The 26,474-nt window shown below is 38.7% G+C and overlaps 1 long non-coding RNA gene across 1 annotated transcript; it reads left to right on the top strand.

Annotated features, from left to right (window-relative positions):
• The first annotated feature begins 707 nt into the window (after positions 1 to 707).
• Positions 708 to 26,474, top strand: LOC118151411 (uncharacterized). Its single transcript, XR_008479587.2, has 7 exons — positions 708 to 1,031; positions 15,853 to 15,946; positions 18,482 to 18,521; positions 20,375 to 20,477; positions 22,091 to 22,148; positions 23,145 to 23,222; positions 25,495 to 26,474. It is a non-coding gene; the product is annotated as an uncharacterized LOC118151411 (long non-coding RNA).

The raw sequence follows: 26,474 nt of genomic DNA, 5'->3' as shown, positions 1-26,474 counted from the left end.
ACATCTTTGCATGTACTTATTGATCATTTATATTTGTGTATCTTCTTTGGAGATACATTTATTCAAATCCTTTTTCCATTTTTTAAATGGATTTTTTTTCTTTTGTTAGTGAGTTGTAAGAGTGATTTATATATTCTACATACCAGACCTTTTTCAAATATGTGATTTAAAAATATTTTCTCCAATTTTGTAGGTTGTATATTCATTTTCTCAATGATGTCTCTCTCTCTCTCTCTCTCTCTCTGCTTTTTTTTAAAGACAGGGTCTTGCCGGATGCAGTGGCTCATACCTGTAATCCCAGCACTTTGGGAGGCTGAGATAGGCAGATTGCCTGAGGTCAGGAGTTTGAGACCAGCCTGGCCAACAAGGTGAAACACCACCTCTACAAAAAATGCAAAAATGAGCAGGGCATAGTGGCGCTTGCCTGTAGTCCCAGCTACTCGGGGGGCTGAGGCAGGAGAATTGCCTGAACCCGGGAGGCAGAGGTTACAGTAAGTAAAGATCATGCCATTGCACTCCAGCCTGGGCAACAAGAATGAAACTCCATTTCAAAAAAAAAACAACAAAGACAGGGTCTTGCTCTGTTGCACAAGCTAGAGTTCAGTGGTGCAATCACAGCTCTCTCTGCAGTGATGACCTCCTGGGCTCAAGTGATCCTCCCACCTTGGCCTTCCGTTTACTAAGATGGACAACACTGGAAATGAAAAGCCAGGTTTAGGGAAAATAATTAACATTTGTTGATTTTTTTTAGATGTTTATTTGACATCTAGAAGAGATGTAGAGGCCATACTGGATATGGAAGTCTATAGTTTGGGGAGAGAGCAAAGCTGGAGACATAAAATTTGGAAGTCAATAGCATATTTGTCCTTTAAGGTCTTGAGACTTGATGAGATTACATAGGAGCAGAGTCTAATAGAGAGCTAATGAGGTCACAATACTGAACCCTCATGTCTTTATGACATTTGGAGGTCGGTAAAAGAGGATTCAGTAAGTGGGAGAAAAACCAGAAGACAACTTGACTTTAGAGCTGGGTAAGTAAAAATGGAAATAACGTTAGTAGTTATAGCAATAAGGATGACTGTAACACAAGGTAGAGAGGTGTCTTCATTAAGAAATTCCTTGATAATTATATTGGAATCTGTCTCTTAGGGTAAAAATTTGAATAAAATTTAAAAAAAGGATTGCCAATGTGCTATTCATAAAAGATAAACAGGAATTTGGAGGACAAGGAGAATTTTAGTGAGGTCATTGGGAATAAGGGCAGAGTGGATGACTGAACAACATGGTAGGGTGACTGAAGAATTTCTAGAGTTTAAGTCATTCTAATTGCTAGAAGTAAATTCATCTGTTTCCCCAAGCCTTCAGTAATGTGTGCTACATGAAAAAAAGCTTATAGCGACTAGTGTGTGTGTGTGTGTGTGTGTGTTCATGTGTATGACAATTAAGACACTTGTGTAGATTGGATTCAGAGCTGAGCAGAGAGGAGGGGCAGAAGAGGCCACCTGTCTTGAGAGAGGAGTGGAATGTAGTTTTATGTAGGAATAAAAATTTGAAGGCAGAATGGACATAGGAAGGGAAGTCACTGGGAATGCAGAGACATCTCAGGGTCTGGGATTGAACTAGCATTTAGGTTATCTATGACCTAGTAGCTGCCTGATTCCTCCATCATGTTAACTGCTTTGGACCAGGATCTCTGGCTACTTAACTGTCAGTATTTATGCTGATTTTCTTAGTTGCTTGGACTCCCATTCCTGCCTGCTGCTGGACAATGCTGGTGGGCTATCACCCTTGCTCTGGCAGTACTCTTTCCTTTCAAATAGGCCAAGTAAGATTGATGTGTATTTCCTGCTTCTAATGAAGTACAAATAAATTCCATGAAATATGACCTCCTCTGATGCAAAGAATGTATCTTGATATGTTTTCAGCTGCCCAGCTTTCAAAATACACCCAGTACTTTTTCCCACTACTAGGTTTGCCTTGTTTTTGTCAATAGTGGTATTAATTTTTTGTGTCATCACTTGTATAAATTAACTCCAAATTAAAAGAAAATCTTTTTTTTGTTCTTTCTAAAAAACAGTTTAATTTTTAAGACCTTTGCTACCTTTTAGATAATGGCCAGTTGATTGTATTTTTTATAGACTCTGAATCTTTATTTCAATATCTGAAGACTAGACAGAGGATATGGAAAAAAAGACTAATTATGTTCAAGTAACAAAAAAAATACTAGACTTCTAAATTAGTTTTCAAATTCCCCAATATTTCTTCACAAATGGTTAGATTAAACAATGCTATTTCTCTGGTTTCTACCTAACCTTGTTCCTTCTTTAACTAACTGCCTCTTATCTCTCCCTTTCTTCTTTCCTTCTTTTATTCCCAAATGAGTCTCATAACCCGCAAAGCTAAAGAAATTAGATACACTGAACCACTCTTGAATAGAGGAAGAGCCCAGATCTGATCTATTAATAAGTTCAAATCTCACTTCCCATTCTTGTGACCTTCATAAGTTGTTTAACCTTTGTGCTTTCGTTTCCTAACCTTCAAAATGTAGATAATAATAGTACCTTATCACATAGGGCTGTTAGGGAAACTAAAATAGCTAATACACACATAAAGTACTTAGAACAATGCCTAACATAAGCTGCCCTTACTCTCCACATTGCCTCAGATTTAAACAAGAAACTAAAGCTAGAGGGAAATAATTAAAGTATATTCTGCAGTGTTGTCTTTTTGTACAGAAGTAGCTGGGGCTGGGAGAAACATTAAATGTATTTGAAGAATAGATGAAGAAGAGCCAGGTAATAGCTCATCTTTCTTAAGCTAAGTTAGAAAATACCAGTTAGTTTTCTTTCTTTTCTTTTCCTTTTTTTTTTTTTTTTTTTTGTAGTGGGGTCTAGCTGTGTTTCCCAGGATGGAATGCAGAGGCATGATTAGAGCCCGCTGCAGCTTCGAACTACTGGACTCAAATAATCCTCCCACCTCAGCCTCCCAAGTAACTGGCACTGTGCCTGGCTTATTTTTAAAATTTTGTGTAGAGATGGGATCTTGCTTTGATTGTTGCTTAGGCTGGTCTCAAATTCCTGACCTCAAGTGATCCTCCTGCTTCAGCCTCTGGTTTACGTTCTTCATTGCTCTTCATCTGTGTGACTTTGCTACTTACATGTCATTGAAAAAAGAGCAGTTACTTTGATGTCTGCAGGCCTCATGCTGGTCTTGCCACTAAGAAAAAGAAAGTGACTTTGAGCAATTTATTTAACTTTGGAAGTCCTGATTTCTTATATCTAAAATGGAAATAGTAACTTAGAATCAAATGAACTTTGGAAATGCACCATGAAAACATTATCAAGACCCACCTTTTTCTGGAAGCTTTGTAATATTCTGTGATTGCCAAATGAAGGATGGATATGATTTTACAAAGTTCATCTGGTCTTTGCTGAGTGACTTACCCACACAAGTTCTATCCTATGTTTCTAGGAAAATTACTTCAATTAATCCCTGAATTGTAGCCCTCTCCCTGGCATAGCTGTTCGATACTCCAGAACAGGAGACAGCAATCTTGGTTTATAAAAGGGAGGATACATTTTTTTGTTCAGCTATAATCACAGGGGAGTTTTGGAGGTGGGTAGAAATTTTTCCAGAGGAGAATAATTTCCTCTTCTTTATTCAAAACAGAAAGCAAATACAGATTAACAACTCCTACCTGTGCAATGGCAAAGGAAATCCAATTTCGTCATGGTCCTTCTCTGTTGGCTGCTTATCCTTAGGGCCAGGCACTTGAAAAATCTCTGAATCACCAACAGACTAGAGTATAATAGCCCTTTTGGAGCAGTGATGGTCTGTCTTGTTAGAGGCCTTTGGGGGACACTTTAATCCTTGTATTAATAATACAATAGCCTGAAAATGGCTTCTTGGAAATCATCTGAATGTGCCATTACAAACCCCCCTTGACTTAGAAATCCAACTCAACTGACTAAAAACTCCTTTCCTGATTTAGATAAGAATGATGTCAGGGCATGAACAATATTATAACACCTTAAAACACTTTTCTTTTTTCTTGGAACTGGCAGACACTATAAGTTTATATTAGAAACCTATCACCTACAGGATTTCATTGGAAAAGCCGTAGCTATTATAAATATTCTCTTTTAGTAGCTAAAACCATAAGTCATTTATTTTGGCCTTTCTAGGAGTGCCTCTCAAAAATGGTCAGACTGCTTTACAGTAAATCAAAACAAGGGACCAGTTGCCCTTGCACAGGTCCTTGGTTTTCTTTGTGGTATGTCTGTGTAATTTTTTTCATTAACTGGTTCAGGCATTTTGGCAATTTCAGTGCTAAAGGCAGATTAATGGAAGTTTAATTCAATAAACTGCATAGGATTAAATCCAGTGCCCAGAGTGAAGTGATGTGAGCTATTTTAATAAAGGTCTTAGCTTTTCCTCTTTCCTCCCAACACCCATGTTGGCCCCTGCCTTGACAGAATTATTAGTATATCTCTCAGGGCTATTTTCCTGATTGTGCAGAGTTTGTAACCAAGGTGGCCTATTTGATCCATTTAGTTTTTGTGGAGGTTTGTGCTTAGCTGAATGGCTTTCTGTAAAGCATTAGTAGATGTTCTTTCCACCTAACCACAGGGAAAAGCAGTGAGGAAAGTGCTTCCTTTTTCAGATGAAGGAACTGATGTTTTGTATTAAAAGAAAAAGTCAGAAAGGAATTAGTAGGATATTGGTGGAAATAAGTCTTGGGTGGGAAAACTCTCAAGACTCTGGGAGAGAAGACTCCCAAAAGAGAGAGCTAGATGCCAATGAAAGAATTAATCACACAGTTCACATAAATTGAACAAGAAAAACAAATTACACTTAGCAAAGCAGGAGGGAAAAATTATAACTATAAATGCAAAAATTAATGAATTAGGAAAATAACAAAATTGGCTGGGCATGGTGGCTCATGCCTATAATCCCAGCACTTTGGGAGGCTGGGGAAGGCAGATCACCTGAGGTCGGGAATTCAAGACCAACCTGACCAACATAGAGAAATCCCTGGCCAACATGGAGACAGACCGTCTCTACTAAAAAGTACAAAAATTAGCTGGATCTGGTGGCACATCCCTGTATCCCAGCTACTTGGGAGGCTGAGGCAGGAGAATTGCTTGAACCTGGGAGGTGGAGGTTGCAGTGAACTGAGATTGTACCATCGCACTCCAGCCTAGGCAACAAGAGTGAAACTCCATCTCAAAAAAATAAAAATAAATAAAAGAAAATGACAAAATTATTAAATACATCCCAGCATATTTTTATAATAAGAAAACAGTTATAATAAATAAAAATATTCAAATAAGTTACTAGCTCATCTATCTGTGAAAAATAGAGAAAAAACACAAATATGTAATTAGGAATGAGAAAAGTGAAATAACCACATACAAGAGATCAAAAAAAGTCTTAAAGAGTAGGCTAGTTTATATGAAGACCTTAATGAAGGAAATTGTTTTGTAGGAAAACATGAATTATCAAAATCAATTCAAGAAAAGTTTAAAAACCTGGCCAACTGAATATTCATGAAAAACATGAGAATACTGAAAAATCTTTAGAAAAGATTCCAAACCAGATAGTTTCACATAAGAGTTTTTTTTTAACTCTTTAAGCCTCAGGTGAAGCCTATTATTTCTGCTGTTCTGGTATTTTTTTTTGTTTTTTTTTTGGGGGGGGGGAGGAAGGCAGGAAGGGAGGGAAGAAGGACGGTAGGGAGGAAGGAAGGAAGGAAGGAAGGGAGGAAGCGGGGAGGGAGGGAGGGAGGGAAGGGAAGGAAGGAAATCAAGCAATGAGAGAGACATTGCCGACCTGGATCTAGAGGTTTACAAGTTGATTTCTTTTTTTTTGAGAGAAGAAAAGAAAAAAAAAATAAGTAAAGGAGAGGAAGAAAGAGGAAGAGAAAGAGGGAGAGTAAATGGAAATATTGCTTTATTTGGAAAAAAATTGAGTATTAATAATGGCCAATCAATGTTTCATTTAAACTTATGGGTAGGTGTGATGTGGTATTGACAAGAATGTATATTTTGTGTATTTGAAGTGGAGAGCTCTATGAATATTTATTAAGTTTACTTGTTCCAGATCTGAGTTCGAGTCCTTGATATCCTTATTAATTTTCTGTCTCATTGAATCTAAGTCTCGTATCTGGGTTTTAGGATCGTTAGCTCTTGTTGTTGCATTGATCCTTTTACCACTATATCTTTGTTGCTTTAAAATCTATTTTCTCCGATACGAGAATTGCAACTCCTGCTTTTTATTTATTTATTATTTATTTTTGCTCTCCATTTGGTTGGTAAATCTTTCTCCATCCCTTTGTTTTGAGTCTTTGTGTATCCTTGCATGTGAAACAGGTCTGGATGTAACATGCCTTTGGGTTTTGGCTGTGTCTTTTGATTGGGGGATTTAGTCAATTTAAATTTAGGGTTACTGCCATTTGATGTTGACTGGCTGTTTTATCCATTCGTTGGTGTAAATTCTTCTTTATGTTGGTGCTCTTTACTTTTTGGTGTATTTTTAGAAAGGCTAATACTGGTTGTTTCTTTCTGTGTGTAATGCTTCTTTCAGAAGCTCTTGTAAAGCAGGCCTGGTGGTAATAAAATCTCTGAGTACTTGCTTGTTCATAAAGGATTTTATTTTTCCTTCAGTTGTGAAGCTTAGTTTGGCTGGATATGAAATTCTGGGCTGAAGGTTCTGTTCTTTGAGAATGTTGAATATTGGCCCCCACTCTCTTCTGGCTTGTAGAGTTTCTGCTGAGAGATCTGCTGTAAGTCTGATAAGCTTGCCTTTGTGGGTAACCTGACCTTTCTCTCTGGCTGCCCTTAGTATTTTCTCCTTCGTTTCAACCCTGGTGAATCTAACGATTATGTGCCTTGGGGTTGCTCTTCTTGAGGAATATCTTTGTGGTGTTCTCTGTATTTCCTGGGGTTGAATTTTGACCTGCTTTGCTAGTTTAGGAAAATTTTCCTGAATAATGTCCTGAAGGGTATTTTCCAGCTTGGATTCATTCTCTCCGTCGCATTCAGGTACACCTATCAAACGTAAATTTGGTCTTTTCACATAGTCCCACATTTCTTGGATACTTTGCTCATTCCTTTTTATCCTTTTTTCTCTAATCTTTTCTTCACGTTTTATTTCATTAAGTTGGACTTTGACCTCTGATATCCCTTCTTCTGCTTGAACAATTTGAGTGTTTAAACCTGTGCATACTTCTCGGAGTTCCTGTATTGTATTCTTCAGTTCCATTAATTCACTCATACTCCGCTCTAAGTTTGTCTATTCTCAATAGGATTTCATCAAACCTTTTTTCAAAGTTCCTAGTTTCTTTACGTTGGGCTACAACATGGTCTTTTAACTCACCGAAGTTTCTTATTATCCATTCCTTGAAGAGTGATTCTGTCATTGGGATGCGCTTGTTCTCCATCAAGCCTTGTTCCATTGTTGATGTGGAACTGTGATCATCTTTAGAGGGAGAGGTGTTCTGATTTTGAGTATTCTCAGCTTTTTTACACTGGTTTCTTCCTGTCATTGTAAATTTATCCTCCTGTCTTTGAAATTACCAACTTTCAGATTAGGTCTCTTGAGTGGACGTCCAGGTTGTTAGTTCCCAGGGCCAGAGCAGCAGCGTTAAAACTGATGGTGCTTTTCTGCCCAGGATTCTCCTGTCTGGCTTCCTTCTTGTGTCGGTAGTAGGCGACTCTGCCTTCCCGGGGCTCCAAACCTTGGTCAGAAGGGGAACCGGTCCTGTTTACTCTGCACCAAGCACTCTCGCACAGAGGTGTCGTCACAGCGGCTGCGCCAGGCTCTGGTGTCCTGCTGGGGACCCGGCCGGTCCTCCGAACCTGTTTACTTTGCTCTGAGAGCTGCCCTGCCGAGGTGCCGGCGGAACCGCTACACCGGCCACAAGAGTCGCGCTGGCCACCCCTGTGTTTCCTTCACTGGGGGATCTCCTGCTCCGTGAGCGACCAGAATTTGTCTGAAAGTGTGGCGTCCTCTAGTTCTCCACGCCTTCCCTGAGAGCTGCAATCCCAGGATGTTAGCGATCGGCCATCTTGGATCCCTACAGCCCTGGTATTGTTTTATCTGGTTTTATTTTGTTCCCTTCTCTTTCTTATTTTTCTCTTTTAAACAAAGCCAGCCTACCTTGACAAAATTAACACATACCTACTCACACATAAAATAGATTACTCTCATACATGAACATGCATAAAGCAACTCTAAGTAGAAAAATTTCAATAGAACTTAGAAAAAAATGTTAACCCTGATCAAGTAGGGTGTGTTAACATTTTGTGATTGTCATGTGAAAACTCAACTGTGATTCTTTAAGAGTCCATGTTGGTTTGTGGACCCAGGAGAACCAGGCATTAATGTGCCTTTAAATACAAAAGTATCCACAGACTTAAATAATATCATTCTCTATTATTTCTCAGCTCTGCTTCCCTTAAAATGTTGACTACACCTTCCTCTCTGGGGAAAGGGAGATGGCAGTCAGCAGCTCAGGTTCATATTCTTGAAGCTCAGAAATGCTGGTCACAAGAGACTGTCTTTCCTCCTGCACATTTATAGCCCCCTTAGGAAGGAACTCTGGCCATTATTGTGTTGTATGTCCACCTCTGGGTCAACCCACTTTAATGTTTTCTGCACATTGTCTTTGTGCCCTCTGTAAAGGCAATGATTTAGCGCTCCACTAAAACCATGGAATGGGTGAGAGGTTGCTTCTCAAAGAAGGGGATGCTGGTCAGTCAATACAGTATGTCCATTATCTAAGATTTAGTCTAAGAATACAAGTCTGGCTCAATGCTATATAATATTTATTATTATTGTACTGTATTTGTAGTTCAAATGGGAACAAACATTGGATATATTTCGTACATGCCAAAAATACATTTAATAAAATTCAACATTTATTCTCAAAAATTTTTATAATTAAAATGGTAATAAAAGATTATATCCCCAAAATAGGCCTCTCAAACTAACAGGTAATACAGAGTTTAGTGGTGAAATACTTGAGGACTTTCCAATAGTAATTAGCTTGAATAGCATCTGATCAGCATTATGACTTAAAATATTTATGGGATGCTCACTAATATGTTTAGACACTGTACCAGTAAAAAGAGATACAAATTTGAAAGGAACAACCATATTATCATTGCTTGAAGATTATTTAACTAACAATTAAAGGGATCACATGGAGACCTGTTGGATTTTATAATGTGGCATCTTGCACATTTTACTTATATCTCATTCAGTCTAAAGCCTTCTCATAAACTAATGATTCTCAGTGTGTGGTTTTTAGACACCTGGAGGCTCCCAGGACACTTGGATGGGGTCAAAACTGTTTTCACAGTAATACTAAGATCTTATTTGCCTTTGGCACTGTGTTGACATTTGCAGTAATGGTATAAAAGCAGTGGTTGGCAAAACTATTGGCACCTTAGTTGGAATCTACTGCCATATACTCACAGTATTAGAAACTGCTAGTTTCACTTAAGAATATCCTAATCAGCAGCCTAAATGGCTAATTCTATTAAATATAGACACTTGGATAATATGGTTTTAATATTCTGTGTGAGAAAATGCGAAGTACACATAAACATAAACACTTCACTTGCAGATGACATACAATGGATTCCCTGAGGAAAAATGTCATTCTTTAAGTTGTGAACTGAATTAGCCCCTTTTTACATTGAATGCCATTTTTATTTGAAAGCATGACTGGCACACAAACTATGGCCATTTAAATTTTGGTATTTTGCAGAAATTTTATTTAAAATGAATGACAGACTCTCATTTCAAGGAAAACGACTGAAAATATTTGTTGTCAATGATAAAATTCAAGTTTTTGTGCAAAATTAGAATTAAAAAACATTAAATCTGTCACTAGGAGCTTGATAGTTTTTAAATATGTAGAGACTTTCTCATGAAATTGGTGGTGATATTAACACATGTAATTTCATTGATAGTATAATATAATATGTAAACATTTGGAGCATCTTCAGTTAGACCTTTGAGTCAGGGATCTAATATTTTCTAATTGACCTATGTATGACTTTGAGAATCTATCAAGCATGAGTGAAAGATTCATTCAAAGTACAATATAGACCAATAGATTTTCATATAGCAGAGCATGAAAGATTCATTTCTATAGTTTCAAATTTCCAAATTGTATCTTATCTTTAAGAAACTATATTTGCTATATTTTAATGGAGTTTCAAAAATTATATATACAGTTATTTGGAAAGGCTATTAATATACTCCTTCTCTGTCCAACTATGTTTTGTATAAGACTGTGTTTTCTTCATATACTTCAACCAAAGCACCATATTGCAACAAACTGAATTCAGAAGCCGATATAAAAATGCAGTAAGAATCCCAGCACTTTGGGAGGCTGAGGCAGGCAGATAACCTGAGGTTGGGAGTTTGAGACCAGCCTGACCAACATGGAAAACCCCGTCTCTACTAAAAAAAAAAAAAAAAAAAAAAAAAAAAAATTAGCCAGGCATGGTGACACATACTTGTAATCCAAGGTACTCCAGAATCTGAGACAGGAGAATTGCTTGAACTCGGGAGGTGGAGGTTGCAGTCAACTGAGATTACGCCATTAAACGCCAGCCTAAGCAACAAGAGTAAAACTCCATCTAAAAAAAAAAAAAAAGAATGCAGTAAGTGATAGCCATCTTCTATTTAGGCAGACTGAAAAGATTTTCAAAGTGTAAATCAATAAAGAAATGCTGCATTTTTCACTAAAGTTTTTCATTTGGAAATATAAAATTTCCACAATAATGTTTTTGTGATAATATGTAATAGATTTATGTTACTAAAAATATATGAATAAAAATTTTTAATTAGTTTTAATTTAAAATCTTGTGAGATATAACTCATGTAAAAAAAGCCCTTTGGAGAGCTTCAATAATTTTTAAAAGAGGGGTTCTGAGTTCAAGGAGTAAGGAGTTTGAGAACTGCTAGCATATCTTAATCCCTTAGTTTGAACCTCTCTCTCTCAACTACAGGCACGCCTCATTTATTGCACACTTCTTTATTATACTTTACAGATATTGAGGTTTTTAAAAACTATTTATTTATTTTAAAATTGTTTTAAATTGCATTTTAGGCTTTGGGGTACATGTGAAGAACATGCAAGATAGTTGCATAGGTACACACGTGGCAGTGTGATTTGCTGCCTTCCTCCCCTTCACCTATATCTGGCATTTCTCCCCATGCTATCTCTCCCCAACTCCCCACCCCTGCTGTCCCTCCCCTATTTCCCCCCAACAGACCCCAGTGTGTAGTGCTCCTCTCCCTGTGTCCATGTGTTCTCATTGTTTAACACCCACCTATGAGTGAGGACATATGGTGTTTGATTTTCTGTTCTTGTGTCAGTTTGCTGAGAATGATGGCCTCCAGGTTCATCCATGTCCCTAAGGGCACAAACTCTTTGTTTTTGATGGATGCATAATATTCCATGTTGTATATGTGCCATATTTTCCCTGTCCAGTCTATCATCGATGGGCATTTGGGTTGGTTCCAGGTCTTTGCTATTGTAAATAGTGCTGCAATGAACATTCATGGGCATATGTCCTTATAGTAGAATGATTTATAATCCTTTGGATATATACCGAGTAATGGGTTTTTTTTTTTTTTCTTGAAGGTTTATGTCAACCCTACATTGAGCAAATCTATTGGCACCATTTTTTCAACAGCATGTGCTCACTTCATATTTCTGTGTCACATGTTGGCAATTCTCACAATATTTCAAACCTTTTCATTATTTTATTTGTTATGGTGATCAGTGATCTTTGATGTTGCTATTGTAATTATTTGGCATCCCTTGAACCATGCCAATATAAGATGGCAAAACTGAACTAATAAACATTGTATGTGTTCTGACTATTCCCCTGATTGTTTCCTCTCTCCCTCTCCTTGGGCATCCCTATTCTCTGAGACAAAATGATCTTGAAATTAGGCCCATTAACAACCCTTCAGTGGCCTCCATTTAGAGTGAAAGGAAGAGTTTCAGGTCTCTCACTTTAAATCAGAAGCAAGAAATTACTAAGCTTAGTGAGGAAGTCATGTCAAAAGCTGAGACAGGCTGCAAGCTAGGCCTCCTGTGCCAGATAGACAAGTTCCTAATGCAAAGGAAAGTACTTGAAGCAAATTAAAAGTGCTACTCTAGTGAACACACAAATGATATGAAAGCAAAACAGCCTTATTGCTGAAACAGAGAAAGTTTTATTGGTCTGGAGTAAAGATCAAACCAGCCACAACATTCCCTTAAATCAAAGCCTAACCCAGAGCAAGGCCCTAACTCTTTTCAGTTCTGTAGGGGCTGAGAGAGGTGAGGAAGCTGCAGAATAAAAGTCTGAAGCTAGCAGAAACTGGTTCAGGAGGTTTAAAGAAAGAAGCTGTCTCCATAACTTACAAGTGCAAAATAAAGTAGCATGCGCTGATGTAGAAGCTACAGAGGTTATCCAGAAGATCTAGCTTAGATAATTGATGAAGGTGGCTACAGTAAACAAAAGATTTTTAATGTAGCCAAAGCAACCTTATATTAGAAGAAGGTGCCATCTAGGACTTTCATAGCTAGCAACAAGAAGTCAGTGCCCAGCTTCAAAGAATAGGATGACTCTCTTGTTAGCAGTCAATGTAGCTGGTGACCTTAAGTTGAAGCCAATGTTCATTTACCATTCTGAACACCCTAGAACCCCTAAGAATTATGCCATATCATCTCAGTCTGGGCTCTGTGTATGGAACAACAAGACCTGAACATCTGTAAGCATCTGTTTATAGCCTGTTTTACTGATCACTTTAAGCCAGCTGTTGTGGCCTACTACTCAGAAAAAAAGACTCCTTTCAAAATATGACTTCTTATTGACAATGTACATAGCCAAGCAAGAGCTTTGATAGAAATGTACAAGGAGATTAATGTTTTTAATGCCTACTAATATAACATTTATTCTGCAGCCCATAGATCAAAGAGTCATTTTTACTTTCAAGTTGTATTATTTAAAAATACATTTCATAAAGCTATAGCTGCCATAGATAGTAATTCTTCTGATGGATCTGGGCAAAGTAAATTGAAAACCTTTTGGAAAGGATTTGCCATTCTAGATGCCATTAAGAACATTGGTGGTTCACAGGAGAAGGTCAAAACATCAACATGAGCAAGAGTTTGGAAGAAGTTGTTTTCAACCCTCATGAATGACTTTGAGGGGCCAAGACTTTAGTGAAAGAAGTACCTGCAGACGTGTTGGAAATAGAAAGAGAACTAAAATTAGGAGTGAAGCCTAATGATAAGATTGAATTCCTATAATCTCATGATGAAAGTTGAATGGATGAGAGTTGCTGCTTTTTTAACTTCTAATTTATGTTCGGGGTACATGTGCACATTTGTTACATAGGTAAATTTGTACTGTGAGGGTTTGTTGTACAGATTATTTCATCACCCATGTATTAAGCCTAGTACCCATTAGTTATTCTTCCTGATCTTCTCCCTCCTCCCAACCTTCACCCTCTAATAGGTCCCAGTGTGTTGTTCCCTCTATGCATCCATGTGTTCTTACTATTTAGCTCCCACTTATAAGTGAGAACATGTGGTATTTGGTTTTCTGTTCCTGCATTAGTTTGCCAAGGATAATGGCCTCCAGTTCCACACATGTACCTGCAAAGGACATGATCTCGTATAAATTGTTCTCTTATAAAGACACAGGCACATGTATGTTCATTGCGGCTCTATTCACAATAGCAAAAACGTGGAATCAACCTAAATGTCTATCAACAACAGACTGGTTAAAGAAAATGTGGTACATATACACAATGGAATAATGTAGCCATAAAGAAGAGTTGTTTTTTATGGATACGCAGACAATGGTTTCTGAGATGGATTCTACTCCTGCTAAAGACACTATGAACATTGTTGAAATAACCACAATGGATTTAGAACATTCCATAAACTTAGTTGATAAAGCAGCAGGAAGTTTTGAGAGGACTGACTTCAATTTTGAAAGAAATTCTACTGTAGGTAAAATGCTATCAAACACTATCACATGCTCCAGAGAAATTTTTTTGTGAAAGGAAGAATTCATTGATATGGCAAACTTCACTGTTGCCTTATTTTAGTGAATTGCCACAGCCACCCCAACTTTTAGTGACTACTACTGTTATCAGTCCGCAGTCATCACCATTGAGATAAGACTCTTCTCCAGCAAAAAGATTACAACTCACTGCAGGCTCAAATGATTGTTAGCACCTTTTAACAATAAAGCATATTTATTTATTTATTTTTGAGGCGCAGAGTTTCACTCTTGTTGCCCAGGCTGGAGTGCAATGGTGCGATCTTGGCTCACCACAATTTCTGCCTCCTGCGTTCAAACAATTCTCCTGCCTCAGCCTCCTGAGTAGCTGGGATTACAGGCATGTGCCAAGATAATTTTGTATTTTCAGTAGAGTTGAGGTTTCTCCATTTTGGTCAGGCTGGTCTCAAACTCCCGACCTCAGATCATCCGCTCGCCTTGGCCTCCCAAAGTGCTGAGAGTACAGGCGTGAGCCACCATGCCCAGCCAGCATTTTAAAATTAAGGTACATATACTGTGTTTTTGACATAATACTATTGCACACTCACTACATTGCAGTATAGAGTAACCATTAGTTTTATATGCACTGGGAAACCACCCCCCCCCAAAAAAATAATATCACTTACTTTATTGTGATGGTATGAAACCAAACATTCAGAGTATGACTCTATCTCTTTCCCAGCTCTGTCTTATTCTCTACCATTGATCTTCAAGTAAAGTTCCCAACCTCCCAATTTCCTAGACAGGATGATATTGCCCATTGAGGAGCTCCTGTGCACCCCTGTGTTTCTCTTCCATGGCACAGTCACCAAACTTCAGGTTGCAATCCCTCTTTCTGCCTTCTCACTAAGTCAAAGAAGTCCTTTCTTGCACTTCCAAAGTATTTAAAGGGGCATTTGGATCTAGTTTAAATATCTAGGGCAGAGCTTTGCTTGCAGTTAGTTAAATTAGGGAATTTTTAGAATACAGTAGTCCCTCCACATTTGTGGGTTTCACATCTGCAAATAAAACAATAGCAATAAAACAAAGTAATAGAAATAAAAAATTAGTATAATAACGATTTTCATAGTATTTGCAGCATGTTGGGTATTATAAGTAATCTAGAGATGATTTAACATATACAAGAGGATATGTATAGGTTATATGCAGATAGAATGTCATTCTATATCAGGGATTTGAGCATAGTGGATTTTGGTATCCATGGAATGCTGGAACATATACTTTGCAGATATCAAGGGGCAATTGTATATTGGTTCCATTTTAAAATTTAATTCAAATAACAAATTGCAATGATTAGAATTTGTATGATCTTATTTTGGTGCCTCTATTTTATTATTATCTTATTCTCTATCATTGATTGTAAAACCCTCTTTCCTCTCCTCCTCCCTCACCCTCAGCAGTAGTGAAACCAGGTATTGTAGAATATTTTAATGCCAAAAATTGAGGGACAGACTCATTGCCAATCATTCAGTCCAATCTGTGTAAACATCAGAGATTAAAGATAGCTGTTTCTTACCTTCCCCACTTCTAAAACTATAGGTTACTTTGCAATCTGAAATGCAGAAAAGAGGAGTTCAATTGGTTAGTGTAGTTCTGATTATTTGATTACTGTGGGTCAGTGAGGCTCCTATGAGGATCCTAGACCATCATTTTTCTTACTAGGCTTCCTGTATTGCGGAGAGGATGGCTCTCTCACTTTTAAGGTGCCTTGATAAATTAACTTGGGTAGACCTTTTCTGAGGGTGGGTGAACGCGTTTCTTCCAGGAATAAAAGTCTCACTTAAAAGAGTGAAATGAAAACTGACCAAGAACAAAGGCATCATTAATTTCAAGTGGAAGAAATAATTCACAAACCTGAGGTAAGTCACTTCTCATGGGCAAACTATTTCCTTTTATATACTTTGGTCACCTTAGTTTACATTACTATACAGAAACCTATTAGAATACTTTCATTTATGCTCTTAGATTTTCAACACCATTAGTCCCATGAGCTGAAAATGCCACAAACTTCAAAGTGTACCCATAGCTTCATTATTATTGCTTCAAACCTCCCTTTTCCAGTAGCCCACAAACTTTCCACCCCCTGAGTAGTTAAGCAGTAGTTACAGTTACCATATTTAAATTCTCCTCCTCTTGGCAAGGTGCCACTTCTTGTGGTTAAAGGAAGAAGCATAAAAACTTATTAAAAAGTTCTGAAAATACATCAAACACTCAACGCAGTGTGTGCTCATGATTTGTGTGGAAATGAATTACAAAATGTAGATTGAATTTCCCCCTAAATTCAAATGACTTGGACAAAATGAAAGAAAATAGTACATGGCACAGATGTAAGCACCATATAATTTTTCCTTCAAATAGTTTTTATGAAAGCTCACCATTGTCTATTTTACTCAACCCCTTAAGTGTTGACTTAGACTATTAAAATTTTTAAAGTCAACACTCAAAATGATTGGACTTTTTTTCTCTCACAAATCAAATTTATTAGTGTTTCAAGAACATTTCACTTGAAAATAAAAATCGAAGAATCCTCTTTGTCTTCTCTGATTCTTAACATGCTTTTGAAGGGGAAAATTTACTTAATTGCTAAAAGTTACTTATAAGTTGATGTTGAAGTCCATATAGAACCCTATGCATAGAATGAATATATATTTATACATGTGTGAATACATATTTTCTTTTTATTCCATGTTTGTTCCAAAGTCTTGATAAGTCCTGAGGTAATCCCTATTTCTAAGCATGAACATCCACAAAATGAAATGTCATTGTAGCTCAGATATTATATAATTTTGAGATTTCCTACAGGCTTGTTCTAAACATTAAAAAATAAAGCATGTCCCCAACTGTGTGTTCAATTTCCTGTGTGATCTTTGGAAATGCTGTAATTAAATAAAATGTAACACATGTGGGATCTGTACTCTTGCTTATTATGACTTTAAAGTCTTCAAGGCCTTCTCCTTGAATGCAGTCAAGATGCCCAGAATAAAGAATGACAAATGATACTTTTTGGTCTTGCTGTAACTTTCCACTAATCTTCAGCAGGTTTTGAGACTGCACTGCAGAAATCCTGGATAACTCCTATTTATTTTTGTTAATGTATAAGCAACACATGGGAGGAATACTGAATGTTTGGTATCCAGACTTCGTGTCCTCATGTTATGTACCATAGGGGAAACTGAGGCTCAGAGACTTTTCCTAAGATAAAAATAGAGCTACACATCTAGATCCAGCATCTCTCTGCTAGGATTCAGATGGTGTCCTATCTGTATACACTTAAGAGCAGACTACAAATGCATGTGTTATTCAGTTAAGTATTTCCCTTGCATTTCCTTGATGCAGTTAAAATTGTGAATGTATTCTTTGATGTCTTAATTTTCTTGGGCTGTTGAGATATGTCTGCTGACTCTCAATGTCAGAGCTCCCTCATTACTGAACATGTAGGAAGTTGAACACAGCTCTTGAGAAATTTATGCATTTAAAGGAACTCATGCAAGCTGGAATAAAAACAGAAGTGATATGAGAGTTTTTCTGTAGCTACTGTGGGTCGCAGGATTGAATGGAGTGATTAGGGACTGGAAAGTTCAATAGGAAAAATAAATTAGATCAGCCCAAGAAATAGGGAGTCATAAGAGCAGTAATTCTAGGTCACATTACAACAAACAGGGTTTTCTGGGTAGGAAATACAAGTTGAAGAACTTGGCTTTTGGACAGGAAATATTACTGGGCTTCATGACCTGTTTTAGGAGAGATGGGGTAAGGGGAAACTGAGAGTGACCTTCTAGCTTCTGCTACTTTCTCAAATGCCAGGGTGCTATATTTTGGGGTAGCTTGTCCTGAACTCCAACCATATGTTTAAACTAGTTATTTTATAACTTCTTTTGGCTAAAGGAATAAAAAATTACCTAAGCATACCGATAGAAGTACAAGTTAGAAAATACCAATTTCACGGTAGCATTGAAGCTGATTGAAATAGAAGACAAACATGACTCAGCAGTCACGCCCCTCCATCGTCTCCCTTTACCTGTAGGCTTTATCTCTCATCAGTGTCAACTAGAAGTTTTTGTATGACTTAGATGGAACCGTCCACCATAAAGTGCTGGCAATGATCCACTATGGTGAACCTCACTTACAGGAGAAGAGTGGAGCCAGATCAGATCTGCAAGGTTTTAGTCTAAGGCTGAGAACATTCTTGTGGGTTTTGTTTGTAGAAATAATCTCTAGTGAACCTGTCTTAGGTAATTTTATTTGCTCGGGTTTGTTGCCACTATCATGCTAAAGATTGATAAAAACCAAAGAAGATTGTATTTTCTTATGTCTGCTATTTTAAGTAAAGATGGTAGCATAGGCTAAGTAAGGCACAGAAACTTCAAACATTTGCTTATTTTTTTCTTTTCCAGAATAGCAGTTTCCTTCTGATTTGGGATCGCTTTTGCCTATGTAAGTATATTTTTCAGGGTCCAGTGACCTGAAAAGTGCTGTTCATTATGAGGTGACGTCTCAGATCAGCCTTGTTGGCATAGAATGGAATGTCCCAATGATGACGGCAGCTGTCCTTGTCTACTTGTTTGTTCTAAACAGTTTCTACACATTTAAAGGGTGATTTATTGCAGGCCCAACTGCTTTGTTTATTTTTTCAGTAGTTGAAATTAAAAATAATTCATTTGTAATTGAATCTCAGAGAGAAATAATATTAAATATACTTTCAGCCCGAGACGGAGCAGAAAGTAGAAGTTTTTCTCATGAATTAAAGCCATCTGCACAAAGATGCGTGGTTGCTTAGGGTGGACCTGAGGATGGTGGTTGGAATGCATTTTTAACTTTAGGACATGCTTTCTTTTGGGGTTTGGGCATAAAAATAACTGTGTTTTTATGATTAGCATGACTAGCACTAGTAATCCAAAAATAAAATAAGACTTTAAAACACATGTGCACACATTCACACCTACACACACACATTTATTCCTGCACACACACACAGACACACACACAAACACACAGACACACACACACACAAACAGTACTGCATAGATTCAGAACGAAAGTTTGAACAGACCCAAGTGAAAACATTTCTAATAGAGCTAAATGAAACCAGCACTGGAGACCGAAGCAAAGAAGAGAGAGAAAGGTGAGAGAAAGTTACAGAAGTTTGTTAGCAACGGTTCTGACAACAGGTTGGCAGTTACTGTGTCATTCAGAATAGAGAATTCGGTCACATTGACAACTTCACCCAGGCCATTTGGTTTTTAAAGCAACAACCACTTATTCAATTTATTCATATTCTTTCATTTGTTTACATACTTGTTTGTTTATTCAGCCAGTCATTTTAAGAGGAGGTTATTGGGAGCCTTGGGTATTCCTTCTTCTTTGTAGGATCTGTAGTGACCCACGTCACTAGTTGAGACCTCTGCTTCATGTGAGTGCCCTAGGGAGACAGGTTTGTATTCCGTTGTTTTTATGGTGACTGCGTGAAGAAAGCTGTAGAGACAAAGTGCTGTGGGACCACAAGAGAGTGACAGAAGCTTTACTAAAGACAGCAGTTGGCGAGGTTCTTATAATTAGTCCCTGACAGAAGCTTTACTAAAGTTGGTGAGGTTCTTATAATTGGTCCCTGACAATTCAGCTTGTCTTTCAATCCAAGATCCTTTTAGCTAAATCCCAGGTGAGTCTGTTCTCTTTTTTCTATCCTCACTTGTTTTCCTTCTTACCATCCTTTCTCTAGGCTTTACATCTCCTTTCTCATTCATCGAAGACTTGAGTTAACCATTTTTTCTTCTAATTTGTGGAGAAAGGTGCCATTTTCCTTGGCCTTCTGTGTCATGTGTTGACCTAAACATCAGGGAGGTCCTTTTCATCAAAACATTACATCAGTCTCACTGTATAACAAATACAACTCTCTACAATAGGATCTAATCTTATCTGTGAACCTAGGAGTCAGAGGTGTGAGGCATAAAGAAATCAAATGCTGTGTATGATTTTGTTTGGTGGGAAGAAGATAAGTCAAGGAATCACAGGTTCCAGGTGACCTCTGAGAAAAATGTGCTGCTTCTTTGAAAGGTAGGAAATAGGATTCTAAAAAAATCTCTGGGCTATTTAAAGGGTTGAGAAAATACTTAGATATTGTATATCACCCCAGTAAACTTATTACAAAGAATATTTAAGTGAAAAGTGGTTGCTATGTGACAGAGATATGCGGAAGAGAGGATGTCATTAGAGACATCTTCATTTGAGTGGTGTGGGCTTTACACGGATGGTAGAAGTGAAGTAACAGTTTCTTTCCACTCATGTCACAGCATGCAGCAGCACCTTATCATGTCACTTGAAAAGGTTCTTGAAAACCATTGTCAAAAGACTGAAAGAAGAAGACAAGCAGATCAGCTGTTCCCTGGAATACAAGTAAGGGAAGACACAGATCAGAGGCTGCCTCAAGACCCACAGGCAGCATCCCTGTGGCTACCTGCCTATACCTTAGGAGCTGGCTGCCTCCTGAGAATGAGAAATGCCTTTCTTGGGCCTCAGTTTCCAAATATTTTAATTGAGAAGCTTGACTAGATCAAACTTTCTCTATTTATTTTCTGGAGCAAACTAGAAGTGTGATGAGCCTCCCATGTGCAAATTGTAGAGCACTGATCATGCCTAAACTCTTTTCTTTCCCATAAAAGAAATCTTAATGGAAATTCAGCAAACTACCATTATCCTAGGAAAGGCCTTGAGTTCTCACCAATTTATATAAGCAAATTTTGGTACTTTAATGATTGTTAGTATTGAGTTACTTATGAATTCCTCACATTGCTATAGACAGCTGCCAAAAAGGACAACTCCAAGAAGTCGGAAGATCTAACATTCTAGATTTCATGTTTCCCAGTACCTGTGAAGAAAGGGGTTAAAATAGCCAGGCCTGAGATTGCTATTCCTAGAAAGGCCTGTCAGCAAGATTGGCATTTGACTGGCATCTGGGAACTTTACTGGTAAACAGTTCCCAGCATTGATATGAAACTTTCATTAAATGATAAGGCTGACTCATGTGGTTTGTGAAAACATATGGTTCATGCTGAATACCTGCTTTTCTTCTAAGGGTCTGGAATTTTGGTACATGCTAGGCAAAGGATGCCTATATGACCAGTCCCCAGTAAAACTTTGGGTGTTTAGTTTCTATTGAGCTTCCCTGATAAACAGTGCTTAACTCATGTTGTCACAGTTAGCTGCTGGAGTAGAATTAGGGGATCTTATTTGACTTTACTGAGAGAGGACCCTTGGAAGCCTATATCTGATTTCTCCATGTGTCTTTTTTCTTTGATGATTTTACTTTGCATCCTTTTGCTGATGTCTCTATGCTGAGTCCTTTGAGTCCTTTGAACAAACCTGGTGCTGGAAACCCCTAATTCAGGCCACATACTGATTTTTTTTTAAATTACGTATTAAATGTTGCCTGCTAAGTAACTTTTGGGGGCGAGGGGACAGAGTAATGGGGCAAGAGCAAAGATGAATAGCACATGGTTGTGTCCTGGTTTACTGGGTAAACTTGACTTACACAAGAGGGTAAATGCAGTAGAGAGTGATGGTAGGTGGGGCAGGAAGAGGGTGTCAGGTGCTGAGGGTGAGATGAGTATGACGGAAGTTAATTAAACATTTATAATGGGGATAAGAGGGTTATAACATGTGGTGCTCTTAATGCCCATTGCAATGTATAGATGATTTAGGGAGCATGACCTGAGTATGGAGGGAAGGTGAAATCCCTCAAAATGGTAAAAAAGAGTAAGGATATATTTGAGAAGGGGTGTTCTGAGACACAAGAGCCCAGAATCATGTACTTCGCTTTCTTCTAACTAAAAAGGAAGGGAATGGTATTGAGTGAGGAAGAACTTCAAAAGAGTCATCAACTTCAGATTGGAGTCGTAGGAATTCCAAGTCAGCTAAATCAAATCTAAATCCTTGAGTAGTGAAAAGCATGGTATGATGATTATGAAAATAATAATGACTAAATGTAGCATGTGCTTCCTGTGTGCCAGGTACTGTCGTGAGCTATTATATGCACTGAATCTTTTAATCACCCTAGCAACCTGTGACGTAAGTACTTTTCTCATCCTCCCTGTTTTAGATACAGAAGCAGAGGTCCAGAAAGTTACTTTTCTCATAGTTATAGACCTGGTAGACCTTACTTAAAACTTCCATAGTTAGCTGCTGTGGGAATTAATAGAAGGTTCATTTGTTAAAGGCAGGACTTCCTTTCCTCTCAGCATATGCCTCTGCTAGGAACACTCTAAGCTCATCCAAGACAATGGAGTACTGAGGAGAAAGGCAGAGGCAGCAACCTCTCCTCTTACCTAACACCGTGGTCATGGGATTATGGGGAGGCAGTGTGGTGCAGTGGTTTAGCGCCTGCCTTTTGTGTCAGTGGAAACTGAGCTAGATCAGCTCTGCAGCTTACTAGCTGACTGATTTGGGACAGGTTGCTTAGATTTCTCTGTGCCTCATCTCCTTCATGGATAAGCTGCAGGAACCTACTATCTACTTGATGTGGCTCCTACAAGGAATGAATGCTATAAGATGATGATTGTAAATTGGTGGCACACTGCCTGGTCCATAGTAAGAACTCAACAAATGGTAGCTATTACTAATCAGTAGGAAATAGAGTATTCTCACACCAATTTCCATTTTATGGCCACTTTTAATTTACCACTAATTACATTTTGATGGCATTGGCATACAGCATTTAATTGACTGAAAAATTCCATTAATACTTTATAATGAAGTACACAAATTATAGGGGGAAATCATTGTGGTGGTGTTCTAAAGGAAGGCCTACTTTTTCCTTCTATCAAATATGTGAAAATTGTGAGAATGTCTATATCTCAATAACTTGGTAACTGTCAACAGCTTCATGTGAATGGGACCATTAGGCTCCTCAGGAGTGAGCGATACAGTCTTTGACAGTGGTACCTCTTTTTCGTACTCCATCAAGGAAACTGCTGTACTTTTAGTCATGTCCCTCTCCCCACCACCACCATTACCATGTCCATCAACTCCTTTCCTTAGGGTAATTTCTGTTTTGTTTTGTTTTAGATAGTCTCACTCTGTTGTCCAGGCTGAGATGCAGTGGTGCAATCACAGCTCACTGTAGCCTTGAACTCCCAGGCTCAGGTAATCCTCCCACCTACGCCTTCCAAGTAGTTGAGACCAGAGGCATACACAACCATGCCTAGCTAATTTTTTTTTTTAAGATGAGTCTCACTCTGTCACCAGGCTGGAGTTCAGTGGCATCATCTTGGCTCACTGCAACCTCTGCCTCTCAGGGTCAAGTGATTTTCCTGCCTCAGCCTCCTAAGTAGCTGGGACTACAGGTGCGCGCCACCATGCCCAGCTAATTTTTGTGTTTTTAGTAGAGATGGGATTTCACCATGTTGGCCAGGATGTTCTCGATCTCTTGACCTCATGATTGAGACCAATCTCGATCCACCCACCTCAGCCTCCCAAAGTGCTGGAATTACAAGTGTGAGCCCCTGTGCCTGGCCCTGGCTAATTTTTATTTTTATTTTTTGTAGAGATGGGGTCTCGCTATGTTGCCTAGGTTGGTCTCGAACTCCTGGGCTCAAGCATTACTCCTGCCATAGCTTCTCAACATGCTGGGATTACAGACATGAGGCACCACACTCTGCCTCTAAGGTAATTTTTGGATTCGTATCTTTGCTTAGCCACCAGCTTTACTCTTAGGATAAGAGTGTTAGCACTCCACTCATGTCCTGTCTTTTGAACCTTAGTCACATTGCTGGTTCAGCACACTTAGTGAAAAGGTGACAACTGTGAATCTTTAATCCTTCTCATCAACATGCTGCCTCTACCAGTGTCCTGAATGATGTCCTCAACCACATGTCACTAGCTGGCTTCTCTCTTCCCCTGGCCTGCCTTGAAAAAGAGGTTAAAAAAAAATATGCTCAGAACCACTTATGGATTGCCAGTTCTTCTTTCTCAATGATCTGTTTTTGAGACAGAGTTTCGCTCTTGTTACCCAGGCTGGAGTGCAATGGTGCAATCTTGGCTCGGCACGATCTCGGCTCACCACAACCTCCGCCTCCTGGATTCAGGCAATTCTCCTGCCTCAGCCTCCCGAGTAGCTGGGACTACAGGCACGCACCACCATGCCCAGCTAATTTTTGTATTTTCAGTAGAGAGGTATTTCACCATGTTGACCAGGACGGCCTCAATCTCTTGAGCTCGTGATCCACCCGCCTCGGCCTCCCAAAGTGCTGGGATTACAGGCGTGAGCCACCGCGCCCGGCCCTCAATGATCTTCAGTGACCTAAAGTCCCTGTGCCCAGGCCTTGACCCATTGCCGTGGGCATTATAATTTCTTCTTACCAGGCAGAAGGCAAGGGGTCTAAAATGAGCTTCCTAGCTACTCACATAAAGGGACTTTTATCAACCTACTGTATCTCTCGCTCTTGCTGGTATTCAAGTTCACCATGACGCCTAGATTTTTTTCACCTGTACTTCCTCAGCCTTTATTTATTCTCTATTTGCATTGAGGGTGTTTGTTCTTAGGTATTACTTTACATGTACCCTTACTGAAGTTTATCAATTGTTACTGCCATTGAAAATATTTTGTGGCCAGATATGGTGGCTCATGCTTGTAACGCTAGGACTTTGGGAGGTGGTTCCAGGCAGGTAGATCGCTTGAGCCCAGGAGTTTGAGACCAGCCTACTGGTCATGGCGTGACATGGTGAAACCCCATCTTTACTAACTAAATAACTAACTAAAGAAATAAATACAAAAGTTCACCAGGCATGGTGGCCCATGCCTGTAGTCTCAACTACTTGGGAGGCTGAGATCAGAGGATCACTTAAGCCTGGCAGGTGGAAGTTGCAGAGAGCCGAGATAATACTACTGCACTCCAGTCTAGGTGATAAGAGAGAGAGAGAGAGAGAGAGACCCCTGTTTAAAAAAAAAAAAAAATTCTGTGGTTCCAGAGTTCTTACTATACAAATTAATTATCTGAAAATTTGATGAGAAATTCTTGATCTCTTTTTTGAAGATAGAGACAGCAATGTTTTCCATATTTCAGTTATTCATATACAACACCTTCAAAACTTTTTGCTATATGTCCATACCCCTGTACTATTATTTGCTTAATAAAGTCAAATGACCCCTGGGGAGACAAAATTGCTACAAGTGGAGAATCACTGATGTGATTCATGTATATATGGGAGAACAATGCAGGTCTCCTTGCCTTAATATTTATTCTTTGAATAGAAACTTCGGGCCAATATGAGATGTAAAACCAGACTACACATATTGTTTATGGAGGCTGTCATTCTGTCATAGGAGGAGACTAAATAGGTTTGCTAAGATTTATCCTTCTTTTAGTCATACTGGTTTCTATGCAGTCCCTAAATCAGGGGTCTGTCATTTTTTTAGAGGGTCTAAAGAGGAGCTACCTTGTCACTCGCTTGAGGATTCATCAGCAACAGAAGAGGAAGCTGATCTAGGGGGATGCTGCTGATTGTCTGTAAGCCATACAAGGAGTAGACAGTTCACAGAGGAGCAGATGCCACAGCCACCATTATCTTGTCTGTGTGTGTGTTCTTCATTCGTTCCTAGGATAAGGCTTTTGCAAGGAGAATAATGCTCTTTTCCCTTTTGTGGAAGTAAACTTGTATGTGGATGATCATACTTGTATGCAACCTACTGTAAGAGAAAAACATAATAAATCCTACAAATAAAAAATAACATTTTGCTCACATCACAGTTGGGAATGGGTTGCAGGGTCCTCTGAGGCAGCTGTCCTTTAAGTGTTTACTCAGGGATCTCAGCATTGCTGCCTTTGACTATGTGGCTACATCATCTTGGGCCAAGAGATCATGGAAGATTATTTGGGACTGCAGGTACATAGTTCTGGTGAAAACTCTGAAGAAGGTATGTGAGCAATTAAAATTTGTCAAATGCAGTGTTAGGTGACAACCTGCATCGGATTTCTAGATAGCCAGTGTTTGATGGAATCTCCCTGGTGTTGGCTCTCTAGACCATTTGTTCTAGGGACCTGTCTGCCCAACTGGACTTCCTGCCTTGTCTCATAGTGCCTCCCTGATGTCTCCTCAACTGCAACTCCAAATCCCAGCCACTCTCTGTCTGCATCCCTCAGCTACACAGTCCCCTTCCTGGTCCTCTGCATGATGAAATAAGTCAAGTAGACCGGTTCAAACTTCTCCACTGGGACTGCAAACTGTGATCTCAGACAATGAAGCATGGCCTCCTAAAGTTATAAGCCCAGGCATTCCAGAGAGACAGAATGTTGGAAAATGCCTTATGTTAAATGCAATAAGGCAAATGAAAGAACATGCTTTAAAAATAATAAGATCTGAGAGAAGTGTGTTTTATTTAATTATTATATTTCTACT

This window comes from Callithrix jacchus, chromosome 2 (genome assembly GCF_049354715.1).
Source record: "Callithrix jacchus isolate 240 chromosome 2, calJac240_pri, whole genome shotgun sequence".
Taxonomy (NCBI): Eukaryota; Metazoa; Chordata; class Mammalia; order Primates; family Cebidae; genus Callithrix; species Callithrix jacchus.
This window is presented reverse-complemented; position numbering and strand designations above follow the sequence as displayed.